This window comes from Suncus etruscus, chromosome 20 (assembly GCF_024139225.1).
Source record: "Suncus etruscus isolate mSunEtr1 chromosome 20, mSunEtr1.pri.cur, whole genome shotgun sequence".
Classification (NCBI taxonomy): domain Eukaryota; kingdom Metazoa; phylum Chordata; class Mammalia; order Eulipotyphla; family Soricidae; genus Suncus; species Suncus etruscus.
This window is the reverse complement of record NC_064867.1, coordinates 20,371,073-20,382,441: the sequence shown is the minus strand read 5'-3', so window position 1 is coordinate 20,382,441 and position 11,369 is coordinate 20,371,073. Positions and strand designations below refer to the sequence as shown.

The window sequence follows — 11,369 nt, the reverse complement described above, 5'->3', positions numbered from 1 at the left end:
TTCTTACGAGGATTGAGCATATGTATGTATATGTTATTATTTGTTTGTTTTTCAAGTCAGTGGGATCTAAAAGGAATGTCTATAAGTTGAAGGGAACTATTTAGCAAGGAGTAATCATTGATGATATAGGAATGAAAGAGGAGAAAAAAGCAAGCCCTTGAAGGGGTATGGAGGATGTATTTGAATTCATATAGTAACACGTAGAAATGAAGAGCTGATACATACAGGAATCTATAGAGGTTATTTGGAGAAATGTATGGTAGTTTTAAGTAGATTACTTCAAATTTCTTAGTAAAATACCAAGAAAGTTCAGAACGAAATACATAATGTAGAGATAAGATGAGATGAGTTATTTTAATATAAGTTGTAAGTTAATTCTAGGTAGGGACACTTTACTAAACAGGTGGTTAAAGGATTGAGAAGTCAATGTATTCAAAAGGTAATTTGTATTTATTTATTTATTTTGCCATATTCGGTGGTGCTCAGGGGCTATTCCTAGTTCTGTGCTAATTTGTACTTATTTTGGGAGACTTCTAGGTGGTGCTCGGGTAGCCCAATCACGTTTCCCTGTTATCCATGCCTCAGTATGTGAGTTGAAGATTTCAATGCTTAGGCCTTGTAATGGAGGTTCTACTTGTGCCCACCAGTGATCCACCAGGAATACACCTGTGGCTTTTGGATATTGAACTATTTTTTTTTTTTTTGTGATACCAGTACTTTGATCTCCCAGTTTTTATAGTTGATCATTACTATGAAATGGTACACTAGAAAGGCAGTGTACCAACAATTAATATGCTAAAAAATCAGGACATTATATGACAATAATAATGAAGAAGTGTAAAAAATAATGACAAAGAGAGACACATTTCCCTTCCGGGTTATATAAATGCTCTATAGGAAAATAATTTTAATAGTGAGAAAACAAATCTCAATACTTTTCACCAATTTGATTTTGATATGCCTTGAATGTAGGATTTCCTTTTTCTTTCTTCCTCATTTATAGTTGTTTAAGTATTTTAGTTAATTAAAGAACCATGACTTACAGAGGTATTGATAGTTGAATTTTAGGCATATTATATTCAGATCAGTGTCAACTTTCTTCTACCAATGTTCCCCTACTCTGTTCTCTATCCTTCCCCCATTGACAGGCACATTACAGAGTTTGGTGGTTGAAGTTTAGATCTTATGTTTTTAATGTTGTTGAGTCTGTGTTTTGGATTTATAGCTATACTACCCTTCTACATCACCAGTATAGCCGAAGCCTCTACCCCTGTTTCCCCATTAACTTTCCTTTCTCATCTTCTTCCATCTCCCCTTTATTTTTTCCTTCTATGTTCTTTTATTTTCTTAAAGTTTCTTGTGCTTGAATTTTCTGAGCTTGGTTTATAGTTTATCAAATTAAAAATTATTAATATTTTTCTGTTCTACTGCCAAGCATTACTGCAGCTCTAATTTTAGAAAATTTGCCATAGTTCTTAGATGCACAGATATACTATTTTACCCCTATTTATTTATTTTTTAAATACCAATGATTTTATTTTAAAACTTTTGGCTCAATTGATTGTCAACTTTTTTTAGCCACTACATTATTCTAATCTAATCACAGTTAATGAGGCAGCCATCCTAGAATACATACTTCCATGCACCCCACAACTGTGCTATTTACACCAGAGGATTTCAGTTCAACAATCATCATCAGGGAGGACAGAGAATTTTCCACTTACCAATTCTAAAACTCGAGTTTTTCTTTTATTACAAAGTTTGGTTTTGGACAGGAATTTCCAACAGCTGCGATCAATCCTGGTTAAGGGGAAAATCCCAACAAATTTACACATTTGTTAAAAAAAAAAAAACACAGAACAATAAAAAAGGAAGTAGGTACTTAAGTCATTGACTAGAAAGCTACCTGGATTAGATGAGAATGAATACTTGGATGCAAAAGGGAGGGAGAGAACTTCTCATGGTGTCTTCATCAAGGCAGGGAATTTCAGCTCATTAGAAAATAGTAAGGGAGACGATCACATTAGCTCAGAGATTATAGGCTAAACCTCAACTGAACAGCTCTCTGATTGTGTGGTGTGTTTAGACAAGGAGCAAAAGAGGAGACATGAGAGTGGGGATTATGTCTTCCAGTCTTGTACTGCTTCCCGCTGCAATGGATAAAGGCCACACCATGGGATTTGCCATTGATGGCAATGTTCCGTGATATCCACTACTACTGCCTTCTTCCAACTGAAGAGGTAGTAGCCAGTGCTGCTGCCATAGCAAAGCAGAGGTACCCATTATATGTCATGAAGATTAGCACGAGGAAGTAGCTGACGACAACCTGGATGATGTGCAGTACCGTTTGTAGGAGGTGAGGGAAACTCAGCATCTGCTGCCCAACTGTTTTGTGTATCTCCATCAAGATGATTTCATTTGGTCCTGGGACAGGCATGGAATTGCAGCGGATGCTGACCTGAGATTTGTGCTCAACAGCCTCTCTCGGGCTGTCTTGAGTCCCTCATAGAACATTGCAAGTAAAAACACTGCCACAAAAGCACCAGTCATTTCTCCAGCTGAATTGATCACCAAACCAGGGAACAGTACTTTCACTTTCTCATAGCCAAAGTAGAAGGCCATAGGCATCATCCTATGTCTGCCACCATGCTCCTCTCCTCCGTGGTGTGAGGATGGGGCCGTTGAGTGATGGTGAGATTGTGGCATGGTGCTGTTTTGGTCCATGGAGCTCATCCCCATGTGGTGGTGAGAATGATGATCCATTTTTCCAGTAAAAGCTGAGTAAGCAGAAGATTCTCGAAAGGAAGATCGAGCTCTGTCACAGGAATCTCCCTCTCAGAACCCTGAGCCGTCACCAACTCCCCCTATTTATTTTTTAATTCTACTTTTTTTGGGGTAACTTATATTGTATCTTTAAATTCACCATTTTTCTTCTTTTATATGAAAAATTTCACTAATATTACCCATTTTACTTTAACATCTTGCATAGTTTTCATCTCTGACATTTTAAGTTTTAAAATAGTATTTTAAAACTTAAGTATTTTAAAACTTAAAGTATTTTAAAACTTAAAATATATATATCTTCCATATATTCTAGATTCCTGGATACTTAGATTACTTTAATTTTTTTTTTGAGCCACACTTGATGCTCAGCTATGTGCTCAGAAATTGCTCCTGGCTTGGGGGACCATATGGGGCTCTGGGGGGATTGAGGTGTGGGAAACTGGGGTTAATAGGGGAGGGAATGCTACACTGGTGTGGAAAAGGTGTTGAAACATTGAATCCCAGAAACAACTATTTTATGAGTAACTTGTAAACCACAATTTTTAAAAAAAGTAAAAGATTTTTAATGTTTTTACTTACTAATCCTATTATTTGTGTTTTCTTCAGCATCATTTTGAACTTTTTCCTCATAGTATGTCATTTTTCTGAATTTTAAATACCTGATAAATTTTGATTGTTATACAAGATACTGTGATTTTTACCTTATTAGGTGATGGCTATTTAAAACAATTCCTGTAAATATATATTTTTGACTTTTGTTTTTGGACCATGCCTGATGGTGTCAGGTGATAGCTGACTCTTCACTCAGAAATTCCTCTTGGTGGGCTCTAGGAACAATATGGGGTTCTGAGGATTGAACCTGGTTGACTGCAGCATCCTACCCACTGTACTATCTCTCCAGCCCCTATTCTTGTAAATGCTCTTTTGAAAAATTATTTTAAAAATTGATTCACCATGAGATGGTTCCAAAGTTTTTCATGATTGAGTTTCATTTATACAATATTGAAACACCCATTTCTTCACCATTGCATATTTCCTGCCACCAATGTCTCCCAATTTTTTCAAATTTCCTCACCCCCTTCAGTCTCCCACTCTACTTCTATGGCAGACATTCCCCCGCTTCCCGATTTCCTTTCCTTTTAATCACTCTGATATGTAATACTGCTACTGAAGAAACATCATGCATATTCCTTTCTTTCATTTTCTCAGCATCCAGTTTTTATTCAGACTGGTAATTTTCAATGATCACTGTTGTAGCAGACCCTTCTCTGCCCTAACTGCACTCTTCCACTTTTTTATGGCAAGTTTCCTACTTTGGAACAGTATCCTTGACCCTTGTCTCTATTGTCTTTGGGTGTTATTACCAAACTATGGTTTATCTGTTTATAATAAAAAAAGAGGTATGATCATTCTATGTCTATTCCTCACTCTAACGCTTTTTTCAACACAATACTCTCCATATTCATTCATGTATAAGAAAATCTCATGATGTCAACTGTAAATATTCTTGTATTTAGTTTGAGAAGATAGTTACTTTCAAATAATGTGATCTTAGCAGGTTTTAGATCTAAAGTTTGTGATGTGAGAAGATGAAAGTATGGAAACTGAGTTAATTTTCCTTAGAAATAATGTAAAAACCCTTCTAAGAATACTATGATAAATTTCCTATCAGTTTGAAATTTTTCTGTCTAGCTGAAAAATTGCTGGAGGCATCAGACACTATTCCTGGTGCTGTTTGAAAGCAAGGTATGTGTATTTTTAATCCCTTTGGGTGCTTCTCTCTTCAGCTTTGTTTGTTTTATTTAGATGATTATGTCAGTTGATATTTCACTGAGGACCAGAGGATGAACCTTCTGTATCACTCATAGCTCCCTCTCTATTTTTGTACTGTCTGATATAATATGTTTAAGGTCTAGCCACCTTCATCTTCCTTGATCTGCAGATTCATATCATCTGCTTGACCTTTGTGCTCAGCTCAGCATCTTCTTTCCTGCCTTATGACTTAGTTATTGCAAGCATGAGGTTGGGGCACAATTTGCTTTTTTCTCATTTTTAAGAAAGTATTATATTTTGTTGGCTGATGACTATTATATTATCAGTGTATTATAATTTCATTGCATGAAAACCAGTATGTTAAATATTTTTTTCTTTTCTGTAGTTGTTTCAGAGAGAAGAAAGAATAAATCTGGTATGTAACAATTCATCTTGGCCATCATATACATACAAATATATCTGTGACAACTGAACTATTTTTGTTGGCATAGTAAATCACTGTAGTGTGGATTAGATGATTATATTATAGGACAGAGAGAAGATACTGCAACTTGGAAAGAGTGATTCTGGAGCAGAGACTACTAATAGTGACTATGTATGCAACTCAGGTAGACCAGTCATTGGCAACTAGTGAAGGAACTGATATAATTGATTATATTGTTAGGGTGGTCTGAAGACAAACACCCATTTCTTCAGTCACCTGGAAAGATAGATAAACTTATTGTAGCAAGCAAACTTGTTTATCTTAAGATGCCCTGTGTATTTTATATCTAAAATCTAGGCAAAGATGAATAGCCTATTGTTTACTCTCACTGTGCCCTTTCTGCTGTGTGGTAAAGAGAATGCATAGCATTTGTAATCAATACAGCACTTTAATGGTCTGTATTACCTGCTAGAAGCAATTTTCATGAAAGAAGATAAATAAGGGTTTAAGAAAGTCAGAAATAGGATGCTGGATTCACAGAAGTACACTTTCTTAATACTTTATTTAACTTTGTTTATTTTATTTTGCTCCGGGATCACTCCTGACTTTCACCTTTGGTGATTCTCTGGGCATTAGATGTAATGCTAAGGATCAAAACTGAGTCGACTGCTTGCAAGGCAAATACCCTACTCATTGCACCATCTCTTTGGCCCTACTATCTTAATATTTAATAAAAAGGTTATTACTGGAAAAATTATGTGGACAATGGAAAACTTGATAGCAAATATGCATATAACTAATATTGTTTTTGTTGGGATTAAATGCTTCATGTTTAGTCCCATCCTTACACCAAATGAAAAACTTAATAATATTAAATTAATTAAAAATGAGTAAAACTAAGCTTCAATTTCTTTGTAGATCTCTGTGTTGCACAAAATATTTGGATTTCAGTTATATTTACATGATACTCAGAAGCTAAGAGGATACAAATTCTCTTGATTTTCCACTTTGCCCTTTAAACCAGAATGCTGACTCAGCTACTGTATTTCATAAAAGAGACTTGAGAAATGGTATGATGTGCTATATGATTTTCTATTTCAGATCAGATAAGAAGAAGCCTAGGAGACTTAATTGAGTATAACAGCATGATTTTATTGATTTAAAAGAGGTTAAAAAGGGAAAAATCATAATGTTAAAACTTAAGGGAAGAACTGGTCTCATTCTCTGTAGGTAGAAAGTACTAAGGCCATGCAGGTTGACACTCAGCAATTGAGCTTAACTAGTGAGTGTTGAATGGTTCTCATTCTCTCTAACACTGTAAAACTCACTGAAATATGCAATCTCTGGATGAAATTGGATACATCCTGTAATCTGATGATGTTTATAGTTTGGGTTCAGGTTTTATTCTTCGATTAGTCAAAAAGATTTTCAAATGCACAGGAGACCAAATTGATGTAACCTTAATTCTCTACTATATAAATAAAGAGCTTCAAGTTGACATCTCTATTCATATAAAGTATATGAGGCACATTCTCTGGAGCAGATGCTGAGTTTGAGCATTATAATTGTTTATCATATCACTTTCTGCTTTGACAGTGACATTTGTTTTATACATTTGATAACATATTATTCTCACAATGCACACATAGACTTGAATATATAGGAATACATATATATGATCATATGCACATATGGCTAACTCATTCAGCAATTACTTATTGAACTTTTATTTTTGTTCTCTACTAAATACTGAGAATGAAAAGATAAATAAGACTGATTTTTAAGCTCCTTCTGTGTAATAAGATATAATTGTCATGATAATTTTTATTGTATAGATTGTGAAATTTCATTAGTTGCATTGCTCAGAGCCATAAAAATAGAAAGTGTGAAATATGAAGTGAATTTCAGGCTGTCTTTGAGAAGCAATATGGACATAGATGTAAGGAAAAGATTGGAAGTCATCTATTTTATTAAGAAATTGAATTCTGTCTTACTTTTTACCTTTGGGGCTCAAGTAATTTTATTTTCAGGAGCAGGAACAGGTCTATCTCCCATTCTTGAATTTTGTTTTCTAGGCGTTCCAATTATTCTATGGCTATGACTATTGCATACTGTTGGATACCCTCTGTGATAGCACAAAGAAGGCTGCCATCTACCCATGATTCCAAACTGGAGTTAACCTTGGGCAGTTCCTCCTCCTTCACAGAGAGCTCTGCTTAAAGAAGATAAAACCTATCAACACAGAGTTGCTCCAGGGTACTCCTAAGTCCCATTGCTCATGCAAAACTTCTCCCCAGGCCTCACCTGTCCCACCCTTAAGATATCCCAGACCCCCTCTTTTGGTGCTATATAAGCATGGTTAGAAAGAATAAAATGCTCATGGATCATCAACCTCAGTCCCATTTTTCCTGGTCCTCAACTGGGGAAACATTCTCAGTCCCCCAACACACTAGGTAAACAGAAGTAGACCTTCGCTGGCCAACAGGTTCAGCAAACATACTACCCTCTGTCATCAGAGATCTCACTTTCACTATGAGAGCATTTAGACTGGAAGTGACTTTACTTGCCAGTTACAGATTGACACCCAAACAGAGGACTACTTGTCCACAATCGTGAAGCCACCAAATACTATCAAGGACTCAGTGCCTCCTCATCGTAAGACCATCTTTCCATAAAAAGATTTATTCTGCTTCCAGGTTGACTTTGGCAATTTTAGGATCAGAAAACAAATATTCCTTCCTTAAAAATTTGCTACCATCTTTTTTTTTTAATTCAGGCAACATGGTGTACAAAAGTATTAAGATTTGTGTCATAGGCACTCAATGTTCTTCAATGTTCCATCAATGGAAGTGCAAATATTACTGCGCCTAAATCTTGACCTCCTCTCATTCTCCCCACCCTCGGTAAAACTCTGTTCTGTTAGCAGAGTTTTATGTTTTTTTTTTTTATCATTGTCTCTTTCTTTGATTTTTAAAAAAATTCACATATGAATCAGATAATTTGATTTTTACCTTTCTCTTTCTAACATATTTCTTTTAGTATTATACCTTCTAGTTTCACCTAAGTGGTAGTTAAATGCAAAATTTTATCTTTTATTTATAGTGAATAGTACTTCATTGTACATATATACTCTATCTTCCTCACTTACCTATTTAGGGGTACTTGATATGCTTCCAGGTCTTGGCTAGAGTATAGAGTACTGCAATGAACATAGGTGTGCATACATATTTTTTTTACCTTAATTAGTGTGTTTGTGTTATTGGGACAAATGCCAAGGAGTGTAATTGCTAGAAAATGTGGATGTTCTATTTTCAGTTTTTGAGAAGACACTATAAGGTTTTACATGGGGATTGAATTAAATGATAATCTACCAATAGTGAATTAAAGCTTCCTTTTTATTCACTTCTCCACCAGCTCTGGTTATTTTTGAATCTTTGATATAGATTATTATCATTGGTGGAGGTGATATCACATTATAATTTTGTTCACATTTTTCTGATAATAAGTAATAAAAATATTCATATTTGCCACTACTTTTCTCCTCGCCAAAAGGTTGAAGAACAGGATAGTGAGTTGAAAGTGGGCATGTAATATTTAATATTCTTGGCTATCATCTTTCTGGATAGATAATTTTAAGCAATCAATTTGATATGTTTACTATAGGTATGGTAAGAGTTAAACAGTTTCTTTCCATTTGGCCCCATCCTCCTTTTTGGGGTTCATACCTTGAAATTTTAGTCTTGAAAACATTTCAAATATTTTCAAGGGAAAAACATTTCTAGAGATTTAGGTATTGCAAATTCAGTGCCATCTCCCAATTCCTTAATATCTCAGAACAATGAAATAGATAGAATGTTCTTCACTTACAAAGAAAAAGAATGCATCTTAGCATGTTGAATCAGTTTGTCTATAGGCTCACAGCATGTAATTGGTTGTGTTTATTCAGGTCACATAAGCCTTTATATGTTATTTATTCTGATTCTCTAGGCCTCTAAGTGGGAGTGCAAGAGAAAAAAATGAAAATATAATTCCCCTGCAATAGGAAATGAGAAGACCTGGATCAATTAATATTGATAGATGCAGTAGAAGGCTTAAGTAGAAAGAGAAGGAGAGAAGTTGGCTTGTGTAGACTTTAGTGATGTAGGAATAGTAAACATACTATTTCTTTTTCTCTAGGCAGAACAGGTCTTTCTTTTTTTTCTTTCTTTCTTTCTTTTTTTTTGGGGGGGGCCATACCTGGTGACGCTCAGGGGTTACTCCTGGCTATATGCTCAGAAATCACCCCTGACTTGGGGGACCATATGGGACCCCGGGGGATCAAACAGTGGTCTATCCTAGTCCAGCGTGTGCAAGGCAGTTGCCTTACTGCTTCATGCCAGCGCTCCGGCCCCAGAACAGATCTTTCTTAATGTTCTTCCTTCACTATAGAGATTATAGAATTTTGCTTCTTCTCTTTTTCATGTATATAATTATAGAAAACTTCTTTAAAACAAAATATAGTGGGCCCAGGATGTAGCTCAAGTGATAGTGACCATGCTTGGCATAAATGAGGTATGGGATTCGATTTCATGTATCACATGGTCTCATAAACACATAGACGGCATAGTCCCTGGTGACCCCAGAGAAATACACGGTCTGAGTGCCACTGGGTGTTGCTTCAGTCATTCCATTTTCCCCAGTACTGGGAAAGTTGTATTCTTGGTTTTTTATTTTGGTTTGGTTGTTGTTTTTGGGCCACACCCGTTGACACTCAGGGGTTACTCCTGACTGTGCCCTCGGAAATTGCTCCTGGCTTGGGGGGACCATATGGGATGCCAGGAATCAAACCGCGGTCCTAGGCTAGTGCTTGCAAGCAGATGCCTTACTCTTGCGACACCACTCCGGCCTCTGGAAAGTTGTATTCTTTACAAAAAGCATTTTCTTTTATCTAGAAGAAAAATATTTTTTAAATAACTTTTAAAATGTAATGACTGTGAGATAGAGTTTCATTTGTTCATGATTAAGTTCAGGCATACAATTTCCAACACTCCCCATTCTTTCACCAGTGCACATTTCTTGCCATCATGCCCTCATTTTTGCTCTTGCCTTCCCTTTTTTTCCCCCTGCTTCAATGGCAGACATTTTTCTTCTCTTTCTCTGTCTCTGCCTGTCTCTCTCTCCTTCTCTCCCTACTTCTCTCTATCTCAAAGAAATGGAATATGCAAATGCTCCCACATAAAATTGAAGTCCTGATATTGCAATACCAATGAGTAATTAAAAATTTACTTTATTTCACTGGGTCCAGGAGACTGGGACCCCCCACGCCAGGTCCCTTTTTTTTTTTCTGGTATGTCAGGGTCGCTGGTCAGACAGCGGGCCACAGATCTCCTGGACTGAACACTGGGTCCAGGATACTGGGACCCCCCCATGCCAGGCGGGTCTTCATGGCCGGCCCTGGCAACTCGGGCCCTGGGGGGTGGGCGGAGGAGGGAAACCCCTCCCCTTTCAATTTTCAAACTGGAGAGGGAGCTCGCAGTTGGACCCAGCAGAGCGCACATGCCAGCAACGCCCGTGCGACAAATATACTTTTTAAAGCATTATCCAAAAACGTTCCTGATCCTAGACTGTTCCAAGGAATAGAATCAGGATGCCCAAGATTTTGATAAAACACTCAAATTGACCTTTATTGTCTAGTCTTTTATGTATTGCCTCTCCCCTCACCCCTGTGTCTCTCCTACCTCCTCATACCCAAACCCTGAATCATTATCTTCCCCTTATTCAACCCTCCTTGTCCTCAGTACCTAATTGGGTAGACACCAAGACTGACCTTCTGTATCAACACTACCATCCAGCTCCTCATTGAAAGACACCCTCACGGTCCCCAGCTCATGCCTCTACAAATAACTACAACCAACACGCCTGTTGACCCATGCTTGGTGGCCCCTCATGCCCCCATCAAACTATGGACTGTTGCATGATACCGGAATCAGCTTTAGCAAAACCCCTAGTTCAAGGACAATATAGGGTTTTGTAATGCCGCAAAACACTCAAACTCAACTATCACCTGTTGTCTTGAAATACCCTTGTTTTCTTTCTTTTTTTTTCTTTTTAAAACATAAAAGAGTCACATGTATCTCTTTTGTATATCTCAGATGTATTCCCTGAACATCTATAACTCTTTTCAAATATCCTCATATAGTGACAATTTTGCCCACTAGATTAGTTATTTGATTGTTTGATTTCCCCCCTGTGAGATCTGTTTTATAAGCAATACTGGTATAAGAGTAACTCTGTATAGATTTCACGTTTATACCAAGTTACGGGAAATGTTGAACTTTATTCTTTTTTTTTTTTTTTTTTTTTTTTTGGTTTTTGGGCCACACCCGGTAACGCTCAGGGGTTACTCCTG

At 36.7% G+C, this 11,369-nt stretch overlaps 1 pseudogene; it reads right to left on the bottom strand.

Annotated features, from left to right (window-relative positions):
• Positions 1 to 1,506: 1,506 nt before the first annotated feature.
• LOC125997962 (high affinity copper uptake protein 1-like) lies at positions 1,507 to 2,855 on the bottom strand (annotated as a pseudogene).
• Between the last annotated feature and the right edge of the window lie 8,514 nt (positions 2,856 to 11,369).